The following is a 13,958-nucleotide window of genomic DNA, read 5'->3' on the forward strand; positions in this document are numbered from 1 at the left end:
CATGTATATTAACATCCATCTGTGGAGGATTTATTCCTACTCTTACACCCAAATCTTAGTGCCATTTTCAAAATGAAGGAAGTCTTGAAGACATTGTCAACTATATATTAATCACGAAGGCTTTTCAAATAATAGCATTCAACAAAACAGGTTTATAATAAGAATGTTTTGTTGATGTGCCTTACTATAAATGGAATAATTCAAGTCTTATGAAAGTATGTTTTTAAACATTAGTTTCAAAGCATATAAGTTTTGGGGCATGAAACTGAAGAATTAGGATTGTTCCATATGAGAATTTATGTGAATAATTGATGTGCTAAATTAGTGAGTTTTAAGGACTTTTCAATACCTTTACTGTATCTCCATATTCTTAATATTTGATGACTTTGGCTCCTGACCAACAATGTCTTGCATGTCAAGGAATCAAAGTTGTAAAGTAGATTTTGTTAATAAGAAGATTTTAGTAATGTTATGTCCTGCTTCTAAGGTAGAATAAACCCATTTTTAGCATATAGTGTGTTATTACTTAAAATTTCTAATAGTGTGAACAATAAACAAACATAAAGTTGAAAAAGGACATTTTAAGGGAATGCACCCACTAAAAAAACCTCAGAAGATAATATTGTATTGGAATTCCTTCTCTCCTGATCTGTGGACTATTAAATTATTATATTCACCTTTATAGATAAAAATAATAAAGTTACATGTAAGTTTATCTTGTCTATAAATTATGAAATTATACATAAATTTAATCGAAATTACACCGAATATAAAGTTATTTTATTCTTTTAGATACAAACACAAATGGATGTGCATGCCCACACTCACACACATACCTAGGCAAGGGTGGCTACATAATTGTGCAAAATGAAAATGCAAAGCCCGTTGTTCAAGGGGAGGGGAAAAAAACAGCTTTTCCTTTATTCAGTCTCCATTGACCCGAGAAAGGTTATTTTTATTTGCTATTTAATGTTAAGTTCTTTAGAATATAAAGATACTTGTGGGAGCATCCAGGTACTCACAGGTGTCTGTGTCCCTGACCCATGACCCTAACCCACACTGCCTTGTGCCAAGGACACTACCGGGAGCAAAGGGTGGTAACAATCACTGGGTGCAGGAACAGGTTGCTGAGGATCTGTCCCTGGAAAGGACTGGGAAGCCAGGACACCTGTTAGTCTAGGTTATTTGCTTCATTAGGACCCATAGGACTTCACTATATAAGTCCTATATAACACAAATTCAAAGGTAAAGTCATTAAGAATGTCAAGACTGTGGTAGCAGAGCATTTAAAACAAAGGGTAGGCCTTTTGGAACACAGAGTTCTGTGTGCAGTCACAGGCCCTTGGGGCTGGTCCTGTGTGTAAAAATATATATCACATAAAAATAGTGGTGTTTTTATGGCTTTCTTCCACTTGGGCTTAAAAACTGTTCGGGTTAAAAACTACTCATACCAAGGGTGAAGTTATGGGAGCATTCTGCCCTGGTTGCAATCATTAAGGAAGCACACTGTTTCTGGAAATTTATAAATGGCAATAAAACCAACTAAAAGCTGGTCTCCTTTGTATTATCACCATGCACCACCAATTCTAAATGTCATTGATAAAATGTTTTTCACAAAATTGTTTTGTGTCTCTAAGTTCTAAGCAATTGCTGTGGTTACTATTGTTTTAATAATATGTGCACATGATTCAAATGAGCACATTTATGGTTATCCTTTAATAAGTGTTATAGTTTTTGTATATTAAAATAGCATATTCAAAATAAAGTGATGACAGAGTAATTGGAAAGACAAAGAACTAGAAATAGAGTTACTTCAATTTTGTTATTTTATGTGATCACTTAGAGACTTTTTTAAGTAAAAAATTAAGTTCATAATGAAAGTGAATTGTGAGGGGTAATAATTTTGTTGTGAAAATTTCATACATGGAATATTTCATTGAATTTGATTACTAATGAATTTGATTAATAACTTTGAAATTTATTCTCTTTTTGAAAATCATCTATCACTTTAAAGTTAAAGAACAGATCAGGAAAATAATGATTATGACTGATTATTACTGAAATGTAATTTTGTTATATAGAAGAGAGAGATGTTTGAAAAGTATCTACTCCAGGTATCAAATATGCTAAGTAAGACACTGAAAAGATATTTGTACTTTTCTATGTCTTATTGCTCTTTTACTTAATGAGGATTTAACCTGATGTTCAGTTTGAAGGACCACGGGTCAAGTACACAAAACTTATTTATGTTATTAATATACTTCTGTTGGACATTTTAATTTTAAAACAAGTTAAGTTCTGTGTTCGAAGAGTGAAGTGTAAAGAGACTTTTCTTATTTATAATATCTAACTAATTGAGACAAAAGGTAAGTTGCTTTTTTTTTAGCCTGTCAGATGATTATCTTAATTTTAACTTTTTAAGGTAGACTTAGTTGTAGGAATCCAAATATTTCTTGGTCATTAAATTGATTGATGCATTATTATTTATATTTAATGGAGGTCGTTTTCTTCTTTCTTCCTCCTTCCTCCATGTTTTCTCTTCTTCCCCTTCTGGCGAAGGAGTGCAGACACCCCCTGCAATACCTCTCTTTCATGGCATATCCCCCTTTAGAGCTGTCATCCCAGATGGAATTTTTCTGTTCCTTGTCTGCCTCCTCCACTAGATAGGCAGGTTAGGAGAGTGGAGACTGTGTTTCTGGTCCTTCGCGCGGAGACTTTCAGGTAGCAGGGGCTCAACAATTGTTATCTGGGTGCAGGTAAATTGAATTTTAGTATTTGGTTCTTCTCAGTCTTTTAAATTAAAATGACAATGTGCCTGAAGCAATTAATTTGAAATTATTTATTATATTTATATGGTAACTGTGGAGAAAAGATGGAGGGAGGGTTAATGGTGAGAACAGGAATAGGGTAAAGAAAGAGCACAGAGGCAGAAGGCTTGCGCTTTGAGTGATCTAGGGATATTCATGTATTCCTTTCTTCTAGGCATAATGTTAAATACTTGTCGAGGAAGGCAATTTTTATTTTTTAAGAAACGAAAGATAGTGTGTGTGAGTAATGTATGGCGGTGATATGGTGTGATGTTGGTGAAGAAGTCAGGGTGGGAGGACCTAAATTTATATGATGTTGGTCCACATGATCAGAAGCCCATCTATTTACACATCATGGTAACATTTTATTGATGAGTACAACCTAGTAATAATAAAAAATGTGAACTTACAGTATTATGAAATAGCACTCCAGAACTAGTATAATAGTTTACTTTCATATACAATGCAGAATTTTAGCCCTGAATTTTAGGCCTATCGCTAAAGTCTGATTGAGCCAATGAATATGGGAATTAAAAGCAGGAACCAATATGGAAAACTGAGGTAAATTATCAGAACATATTTCCAGGTTTATTTTTACTCTTGGTTTATATCACAAATAATGCTTTTCTATAGCTGTTTTATCATCTTTTATGAAAGGGAATATATTTTCCTGGAACTATCTGAATTCAAACCTTTTTCAGTTTGCTCAAAGGTTTTAGGACAGCTCTTGTACTGAAGTCCTCAACTTTCTAACTGGAAGACTAGTGTGTCTCTTTTGTTGGACCTGGTTTGCCTTCCCAATAAATTAGTAGCTTTTGTAATTGAGCTATATTGATAAATACTTGATGATAATTCAGATAAAATAAACATAATCATGAAAACATAAGAGTAATACTCATCAAAGTCTGTAGATCTCTTATGTGACTGTTGCTTCAAGGTTTTAAATTTTGTAGCCTATTGAGTCCAGAGAAGTGAGAAATAAATGCAGTTTATGTTTTTTTCAGGCTCAGTTCACATGACCAGTTTGAGTCTAAATTACTTTATTTCCTTAAATAGATCAGTAAGTCTCCATCACTTTTTTTCACTGAAGTTGTATGATCAGTAATTTCATTGTCTTGTCTCATTGGTTAGAAATTAGTAGGAAATGAGATCAGATGGGTCTATAACAGATAAAACAGACAACAACTTAACACTATTTATGATTATGTATGTTTGCCCTAATATTTTTCTTTTAAATTTGTGTATATGTATGTATATGTTATATATATATATATAATATGTATAATATATGTAATGAAGTCTTCTACTGCTACTGTAAAAACCTTTGTGGCTTAAATAGTGCAAGTATCTTCCAGGTTTGTTGGTCAGGAGTCTGACGCAAGTCTCGCTGGGTTACAGTGGAAGTGTCAGCAGGGCTGCATTCTTTTCTGAGGCTGTAGGGAAGAACCCGTTTCTTTGCCTCTTCCAGCTGCCTTGCAGAGGCCACCTGCATTCCTTGGCTCATGGCCCTCTTCCTCCACTCAAAGCCAGCTACGTCACATTTCTCTGACCCTGCTTCTGTCCTCACCTCTCTCTCTCTCTGACTGCAGCCAGGAAATGTTTCTACTTTTTGGGACTCATATAATTCTTAAGGGCCCTTCCAGATTATCCAGGATAATTATCTCATCTCAAGGCCTTTAATCTTAATTACATCTGCAAAGTTCCTTTTGCAATGTAAGGTAACATACTGACAGATCCTGGGAGTTATGGACATCTCTGGGAGACCCGGGACATACACTAATACCAGCCCTCCCCAGTCTCTTATGGAAGAGTCATCAATCCTTGCATTTCAAATCCATTTTTAGTTAGTATCCCTTACTCACTGTAAACTCCATGCTGACAAATCACATGTCTTTTATTTACTGTTTCATCCCAAGCCCCAGGCAAAATGCCTGGTATTTGGGTAAAGCTGAAATGTATTTTGGAATAAATGAAAGAGTAAATGAAATTATTGCATTTTGTATATGCCATGTAATAAAGAAACAGCTTCTCTGATATCAAATAAAATGAGTTTTAAATATCTAGTAAATTTATATGATGAACCACCTGTTATAAAAAGGCCTGCGTTTGCAAAGGTCTCTTCTAAAAATCATTGTGAATATTCAGAAACAAAGTTTTATTATCCATCTCTGCATTTGGATCCATATCTGACCAAATTCCAAAATAAGATTTCTACATAGTAAAAAACATAGTCCAGAGGGGGCTGCTGGGTTGGGTGAAAAAGGTGAAGGGATAATAATAATAATAATAATAATAATAATAAAAACAATCCTACTACCACCAACAAAAAATGTCATAGACACAGACAACAGTATGGTGATTACCAGAGGGAAAGGGGGTTAAGAGAGAAGATGAAGAGGGTATGGGAGGTATAAATGGTGGTGGAAGGAGACTTGACTTGGGATAGTGAATATACAGGTGATATATTATAGAACTGTGCACCTGAAACCTATATAATGTTATTAACTAATGTCACCCCAATAAATTCTGACTCAAAGTTTAACTTTTGTTTTTTAAAAGTTAGAAGTATACTTTTCAAATATATTTCTGCTGATTTTGTTATAGCTCCAAGCTTGGTTAGGTCTATTCCACATTCTCTAATTTACAACATAATTAAGGGATTCTCCATGTGGATGGGGCAGAACGAGGACGCTTTCTGATGAAGGAAGGATAAAAGGAAATCAGCTGGTTTTAAATGGTGGTATTTCTATAATTGGTGAAACTGTAATTGGAAGTGGGTGACCATCAACATGCTTTAGTTCTAAGAATCAGCAGACATGGGTATTTTTCTGGGGGTGGGTTGAAATTATGTTGATATTCTTCCTTCGTTTGACTGTCTTGCTGGGAGGGTTTTCAGTTAGAATTATTGGTGAAGTTAGCCCTCAGATTAGTACTTTACTTTGGGGGGATATTGGAGAGTTGAGCAAGAGATGGCTCTGGCAGAGTAAATGAGTCGGGCCTGGACTGCATGCAGGGCCAAATCCCATTTCTAGACCTCTCACTTGCCCAGTATTTTCTTATCCAGATGTCTTATGTGAAAGCACATTGTTGGTTCTCATTATGTATTTGTTGAGTGAGTAAGATAATCAAATAGAATGGTTTTTGTTATTCAGAGACCTACCTCATTTGTATGTCTTGGGTTTAATGCATTCCCTGTCTTCGGGAATTACAAAGATTCAATAAAGCCAATGGAGATTTGTTATGGGTTTTTTCTTCCATATAAGGCCTCCACTTCTCTACTGAAAATCCATTTTGGAAATAATTTCAGCCTTATTTCTCATGATGGTAAGGCAAAGCAGTTAGGATGATCTATGTGCAATAACTCTTTGAATACTAGAGACAGGTTAGAATTAAAATTCTAAAATAGTAAAGGCAGCTTCCAAATCTGTTTCCTTTTTTCTTTCTTTCTTGTTTTGTCATAGACTGTATATTAGATTTGGCCCATTATTGGATCAGGTACAGTGTATTATATGTTCTACGTTTTTAAAAACTTAAAATTTTCCATTACAATACAGTGGTAGCTGGCTGGTTTTGGGGTGGTCGATTATGTTGAATACCATGTTTTTCGGTTTATATATCTGTATTTTATAACCTCAGCCAACTAAAGAAAAATAAATAGTATCATATATAGGTTTGTATGGTAATAGATATGTCAAAATCAGAGAGATGAACCAAACTCAGATTAGAATATGAGATCAAAATCCAAGGAGACGTAAAGGAATTTTCAAAATCAAAGAGACTGAAGACAAATATTGAAGCTGGGATATAGGAGCCAAGAATTCAACAATCAAAGAAAAAGTTGAGAGAAATTATAAATGGTGAGGGTGTGGTTAAGACACAAATGGGCTTTTCTTCTGTGCTTTCTTCTCTTTTCTTAATTTAAGGACTTAGACATTAGGCAAGTAATGAAATCTGAATTCTTTTGGAAAAGATAGAATTATTTTAGTATTATTCTTCTGAGCTGCTTTGGGATCTAGCCTTATTCCTCTTTTAAAGGTTCCTGAGTTTCTTGGTTGATTGATTATTAAATAATTATTCTGAGCCTTTCTTGACAAGCTAGGTTTGGGGTTATCTAAATCTGGCATAAATTGTCCACTTTGGGATTTAAGGTGGATTTGTGCATTGTGGATTGGGGAAAATGAGGCATCTAGATTCCTCTGTTGAAGGAATGGACTCCGTTCATAGACCTGTCTTTTGTGCTTTACTGTTTTAATCTCTCTTAAAAGGTAAAGTTAACAGAGAGGATTCTATAGAAATGCAAGCTACATGATTACTTAATAAGAAAAATTAAAATAACAAAAAAATAGGCAACCATATTATTTTTTAAAAAAGGAGCGGGGAGGCTAACTAGATAGAACCAGAGCACATGAAGAGAATAAGGTAATTGTGTAAAGTCAAAATAACTAAAAATTAATGGAGGATATCCTGAAGTGGCAAGACTCTAGGTAGAGAGCAATGCATAAGTGAAAGTCCCCGAAGGTTGCATCCTCTAAGCTAGAGAGCAGAAAGATTGAGTCTTCTGTCTTCATCTTTTGCCTTCTGGCAGAGATAGCCATCATTACCAATATTTGTAGGCAGGACAGCCATTCACCTGTGGAGAGTTTCCACTGATGCTTTCCCAAGAATGGGGTCCTTTAATTCCCAGTATTTAGGCATTTCGGATAGAGGTCTTGGAAGTTCCTGCTGTTAAAAAAAAAAATAAAAAAAGCAAACCCAAAAAACATTGACTTTGTTCAAAGCTCTTTGTTATATAAAAAGAGAAACAGGTTAAACGATAGAAATGACAGGAATAAAGTAGGAAGCAAGAGTCTGGGCATGAAGTATTAGTTCAAACTTGGTTAAAAAAAAGCGGGGGGCGAGGGGTCCTGAGCCTGGCATAGTTCCTTCCTAGGAGATGATATTAGAATGAAGAGTAGGATTCTTGTCTTAGATCAGGTATCCTGGAAGCCAAGTACATAAAGATGAGCATGAAGAAGTTTTATTGGAGTATTTTCTTGGGACGTATACATGTAAGGAAGCAAGGAAGGCAGGATTGGGCAGAGGGCGAAGGTGACTTACAATAAAATTCTCAGCTACCCTTTGGGGACCTCTGGAGTTAACACGACCCTTTTCCATTGTCTCAAAATTAGGGGAGAGCCTTTGTATCCCTGCATCTGTGAGTCATTACCTGTGGGTCACAACTGGGGGCTGTGGAACTTTAGACAGGGCAGCTCCCTGCAGCTACAAGCTATTCCTGGGAAGGCAAAGGGCTCTGAGCCCTCATAGCTGACATTTCTGGCTGAAAATGGGTATCTGAGTAAAGCTCCACAGAATCTACTATATCAGTTAATAGCAAAAATAAAAGGTTATGTATATATATATTTTTTTGATGGGCCTTTAATAATGGAATATTATCCTGTGTTAGCAACCATGGTCAGTATATTTGGCCTTCTTTAGTACTTAATTTCCTATTAGTGATATTCAGGAAATTATTAGGGTAATCATGTAATTTGTTATTCAGACCAGGGTACTTTTGAGGGACAAAGGTGCTCTAAAATAATTATCAGGCCTTAATTGATCTACAAAAGGCATAAGTCAGGACTGTCCCAAGCAGACCAAGATGTGTGATCACCTAAGAAATTATGTGACCAAGTAAGTATTATAGCTGACATAATGCATATTAAGGATTTTAAGAAGAATTTAATACATTTTATTGACAGATTCTGTATTGGCCAAAAAAGATAGATGAAATATAAAGTTTGGAAAGAGCTATACTAAGTAAAATAACAGCACCAGTCAGAAAGTGGCTCTCTCCCTTGGGGTCAGTCAAGGAAAGCTTCTGACAGGAGAGAGCTCAGGTGATGGCCTCTGAAGCATGGGGATGTGGGAATTCCAGAAAGGGTAGCTCTGTGCAGAGGCACAGAAGCACGAATCAGTGCAGTACTTTTGGTGTGGGGAATATAAACAGTTCAGTTTAGATGAAATACAGGGGGAAGAAGAAAAGGTGGGATATCAGACTAAATAAATACTGACCATTAATTTATAAACAGGTTTCTTTCAAATATTTGATAAACTTCTGACTTTTTTTGCTTTCAAAACAAGCCATATTTCATTAAGCCTATCTTTATGCTAATAAATTATAAGTCGCTGGATTATCTTTATAGATCTATTTCCATTTGTGGTATTGTGATTTGTAATAAATACGTATTTGTTTTTTTGCCTCATTTCTGGCACAGAGCTCCTAAAACCCTTGGAATTTTCTAAGTGGTGAGAATAATCAAGGTATCTTTTGATACGTTAATGAAGTGACAATGGGCCTAAGAATGGGTGCTGGTTGCTAGGAGAACCAACCCTGTGATAAGAGGATTGTTAAACTTTCAGTCCCATCCCCCTGAACTGCCAGGAAAAGGAGAAGGGCTGGCTATTGAGTTCAATCACCAGTTTACTGATGATTTAACTAATTATGCCTTTGTAATGAAGCCTTCAAAAAAACCAAGGATGGAGTTGGAGAGCTTTGAGGTTGGAGAACACATGCATTTGTGGGGAAGATGGCGTGACTGGGGAGGGCACGGAAGCTGAGCACCCTGACCCCATACCTTGCCCTCTCATCCACTGCGTGTGGCTGTTCTTGCGTTATAAAAGTTAAATCTGGTAAGTAAATGTTGCTCTGAGTTCTGTGAGCTACTATAGCGTAATGGATCTCAAGGAGAGAAGGTCGTGAGGACCTCTGATTTATAGGCAGTGTGCCAGAAGTATAGGTAACAATCAGGACTTGTGACTGGCATCTGAAGTGGGGAATGGGAAGGCAGTCTTTTAGGCCTGAACACTTAACCAGTGGAATCGGATGTTCTCTCTAGGTAGATAGTATCAGAATTGAGTTGAATCTTAAGGATACCTAGTTGGTGCCCAGAGAATTTCTCACTGGAATTGGTCCTAGAATCTTTTACCATTGAAATATGTTTAATATTTTCTGAATGAATTTATAGTTAGGTTCTGAATGGAAAAGTGATCTTACCATTGTGACACAAGTTTAGTGTCAAAGCCAACTTGAAGCTTTATATCTGTGTTGAAGAGACTTTAGCACGGTGAAACATGGGTAAGCAATGTGTGTAGCTGATTTGCTTGGTTATTGATCACACCTAATAATTTTAACTAGAAAAAATTGTTAGTGATCTACAAATTCCTAATTGCTCCATTGTATTTTGGTCCTTTTTAAATTGGAAATTATAATATATGCTCTTAAGTTTTACAACCAAAACAAAAGAGCTTATTGAGTTCTTGACATGAATTTATTCACTAATTTTTTTCTGGAAGATAAATTGAACCTAGATTTTGTTGCTGGTTAAAATAGAGTTCTTTCACAAGTCACAAGAAGTGCATTTTGAGGACCTATGCATAGGAAGATAAGGTGTAGTGGTAAGATTTATTGGAACAAAAATAAAGGACTGCCTACAAGTGCCCGGTGTCTCAACCATGACCAGACAGCTCAGCTCCATCCCACTGAGGAAGAAGTCCTGGGCTTGGTTAGTGTACGTGACCAGCAGCAGGGTCAGGATCCAGAATTGCAATGCCATCACCCTGGACTCTGGAGTCCGACGTGGTCACTGCTCCCAGGTGCTCTACAGCTGGTGCTGTGCTGCTGCGCCCAGGCCATATGGCTGCTATGGAGAGAGGGAGTATGCGAATGAATGGGCAAACAAATGAGCAAATGCACACATGGTTCTGAGATGGGATTTTGTTAAGCTTTAGTTATACTACCTTGGGTTTGGGAGAGAGCATCCTTTTCTCTAACTAATCTGTTTCCTTTTCCTTCCTGAGCTTGTGATGGGTCATTCCTTTTCCAATCGGATGCATTTCCCAGGTTTTCAGGCAAGACTCCACCCCTTTATGTTACCATTGTGGCTTCTACTCTGCATGTCCCAAAGTTCCACGCCATCTTGGCTTCTTCTGTGCGTGTGCCTAGCAAAGGAATTTCTCTTGCTGTTTTTATTCCTCCCTTGGTAATCCCTGCTAAGGATTAGTAGCCATTTCTTCCTGCCTGCTTTCTGGGGATTAAGTCCTGTGAGCCAGGATTCTGGCTGTCCCCTGAGGAGCCTGTGAATACTGTGGCTTCTTAGTGAATCAGGCTTAATGTCCTATTCAGCTCCCTAATGAATCAGGCTTAATGTTTGATTCCATATGCTCCCTTCCTTAACTAGCTACCTACCTGCACTAACAATTTAACGTAAGTGTTTTTCTTAGAGATAACTGTTACACTTTCTATCTGAGAAACTCAACTAAGGTTGTTGATCGACAAAACTTTATCACTTCAATAGTTGTTTGCTTTAATGTCCCAGAATAACTTTTAACTGTTTTAGTTTGACATTCATACAAATGTGGAGTAAATATTTGGTATCCTAGTGGATTGTGATTTTGATGATTCAGTCTGAGGGCACTATATCTTATTTGAAAATTACTTTTCTTTCATTTACATATGACAAGGATATATTTGTAGAGTGTTATCTCCCTATAAAAAGTTGATTACTACCTGCTAATCAGAATACTATCGCCTCCCAACCCCCCTCCCCCCCACATATCCACACCCCAATCCCTGGAACCTATAAGTACTTACATGGTACAAGATACTTTGCAGATGTGATTAAGGGCAGGAATCTTAGAAGGAGATATTTTCCCAAATTAAATGGATGAATCCAATCTAATTACATGAGTCCTTAAAATCAAAGAATCTTTCCTGGCTGGATAGAAAGATGAGATGGAAGAAGAGGGTCAAATTGAGAGAGAGAGAAAGAGAGAGAGAGTACAGACACAGAGAGAGAATCAATCCACCTTTGGAGGATGGAGGAAGGGGCCATTATTGAAACTAATAAGTTTGTGATAATTTATTACAGCAGAAATAGAAAATTCAAATCCTATGTGAAGTGAATTGCTGCAGTCATATACTAACTATACTAAACTTTAAATATGAAATGTGTGTTTAAATATTAGGAAAGGCAATCAGAAATACCAAAATATTGATTTTGAATATGCTCATAAACCTCACATATGATTTAACATGAAGTAATTAAAATGCCTGAAAACAATTTAATGATGTAAATACCATGAACTGTCGTGGTTGTACACAATAGAAAATATGATTTAGTTTATTTTCCAAGCCAGTGATTTTCAATGGAAATCTTATGCAAACTAGAATCATACACGAGCCATGTATATAATTAGAACTTTTCCATTGTGTACACTATGTAGCCACATACGGTAAAAGAAACAGGTAAAACTAATTTAAATAATATACTTAATTCAGTATATGCTGAAATATCATTTCAACATTTAATCAATATAAACATTCCTTTTTAGTACTAAAGTCCTTGAAATCTGGTGTGCACTTCACATTTATAGTCCATCTGGACTAGCCACATTTCAAGTGTTTAATAGGCACATGTAGTTAGTGGATACCTTATTGGACAGCATAACTCTATTCAGAAATGCCTTTACCACGCCTGAGTTTTGTTGCCTGATCATCTCCATTTTCTTCAGCTTTAATAATGCTGTTGTTAGAAAAGGTATCAAAAGAAAAAAGACACAGAATACTTGAGTCAGGGAGATCAAAGGCTGTAACATCATGTTTCCATTTCTGGTGTTAATCAGTAAAATAGGCCACTGGCATTTTTTACTAGCATATTGGAGAAAAATAAAACTTTCCAGATGTGGTAACTTATATTTTCAAAAAAGGCCACAATAACGTCTACCATTTTTTCACATTCTCTGGACTGGCTTTAATGATTTGCCTGACCAATTAAATGTGGCAGAAGTAACATTCTGGAACGTCTGAGTTTATGTCATTAAAAACCTTTTCAGATTCCACCTAAGTTACTTGGAATGCTCAGTCTTGGGACACTACCTCTCAGGTGTTATACAATAAGAAGCCCATTCACATGGAGAGGTCACAGCCAGATAGGCTCTCTGTTGATAGCTCCCTTGAGTTCCCTCCAAAGCCAGCAAGAACTGCAAGCCTTGTGAGTGTGTTATCTTGGAAGTCCAGCCCATTTAGACCTTCACTTGGCTGCAGCTGCAGCTGAACCTTGACTGCTCCGGCATAGAGACCTGATGTGAGAAATCCTGGCTAAGTCTGTCAAACTCAGAACCATGAGAGAGAATAATAATTTGTTGCTTTTAACCACTAGGTTTTGGGATGGCTTCTTACATGGTAATACTAATCAGAAAACTATAGAATTTTATTGACCAAGACTTTACTTTGAGAAGAGCATGAAGAATCAAATCACCCTAACCACATATGTCAGGAACTGCTAGAAGGATGAGTCATAGAGGTCAAGGTTTATAACAAGAGCTTTGTAAGGAGGAAGACAAAACTGACATTAGTAAGCAGATGTATGTAGATAAATCTGTCAATGGATCTTATTATACAGTGTAGATTTAGTTACTCTTCAAAACTCTTTCATGTTCTTTATGTCCTGGGTTAAAAATAAAACTACCATGGTTATAACAGAGATCTGAAGTGGGTAAACTTTATCTAATTATGTGGCAAGATTCTAGTGCCCAATGTGAAAAGAAACCAAAAATCTAGGTTTTATGTGGCCCTCTAGCAGAATTCCATTTTGACAAGGCTTATTTGTGTCTGGGTACATTTATACTGTCATGATGGCTACAATTGCATTTAAGAAGTGACTTTGAAACTCTAGATGATCCACAATTGATATTCCCAAAATGTGCGTGATGATCACCTGCTCTTTTCATTGGTACTGAATGACAGTCATTGAATACTGAGTGATTATATAATTTATGCTGCAGAACACAGGCAAATATTCAGTCAGCCTCTTGTGGTTACTGAGTCTCCCTTCCTCCTTGGCAATTTTAAGTATAGAAGCAGGGGCTCAGAAAAAGAAATATGCAAAACCCCACAAAGTTGGCAGTACTTAAGTATGACAGTTGGCTTACAACTGGGGAGAGAAAGATAATTCTTTTGTTTGGTGCATAGCAGAGAAATGATAATCACTATTTATGGTAATCATGTAAAAACAGAAGCTATTCTTAACTTTAAAATTCCTTTAGAAGTATTGATTGCTCATTTTATCTAGCTTCTGACCTTTATATAAAAGCTAGAAGTTTGTAAAGTAGAAC

The 13,958-nt window shown here is 36.3% G+C and overlaps 1 protein-coding gene across 2 annotated transcripts in view; it reads left to right on the forward strand.

Moving 5' to 3' along the window:
* The window catches only part of CTNNA3 (catenin alpha 3), a 1,483,556-nt gene that overhangs the window by 409,397 nt on the left and 1,060,201 nt on the right, over nucleotides 1-13,958 (forward strand). The gene's annotated exons all lie outside the window — the stretch shown is intronic.

The sequence above is a fragment of the Pteronotus mesoamericanus genome, unplaced genomic scaffold (assembly GCF_021234165.1).
Source record: "Pteronotus mesoamericanus isolate MK-2021 breed Mesoamerican mustached bat unplaced genomic scaffold, CSHL_Meso_final contig_24, whole genome shotgun sequence".
Lineage (NCBI taxonomy): Eukaryota > Metazoa > Chordata > Mammalia > Chiroptera > Mormoopidae > Pteronotus > Pteronotus mesoamericanus.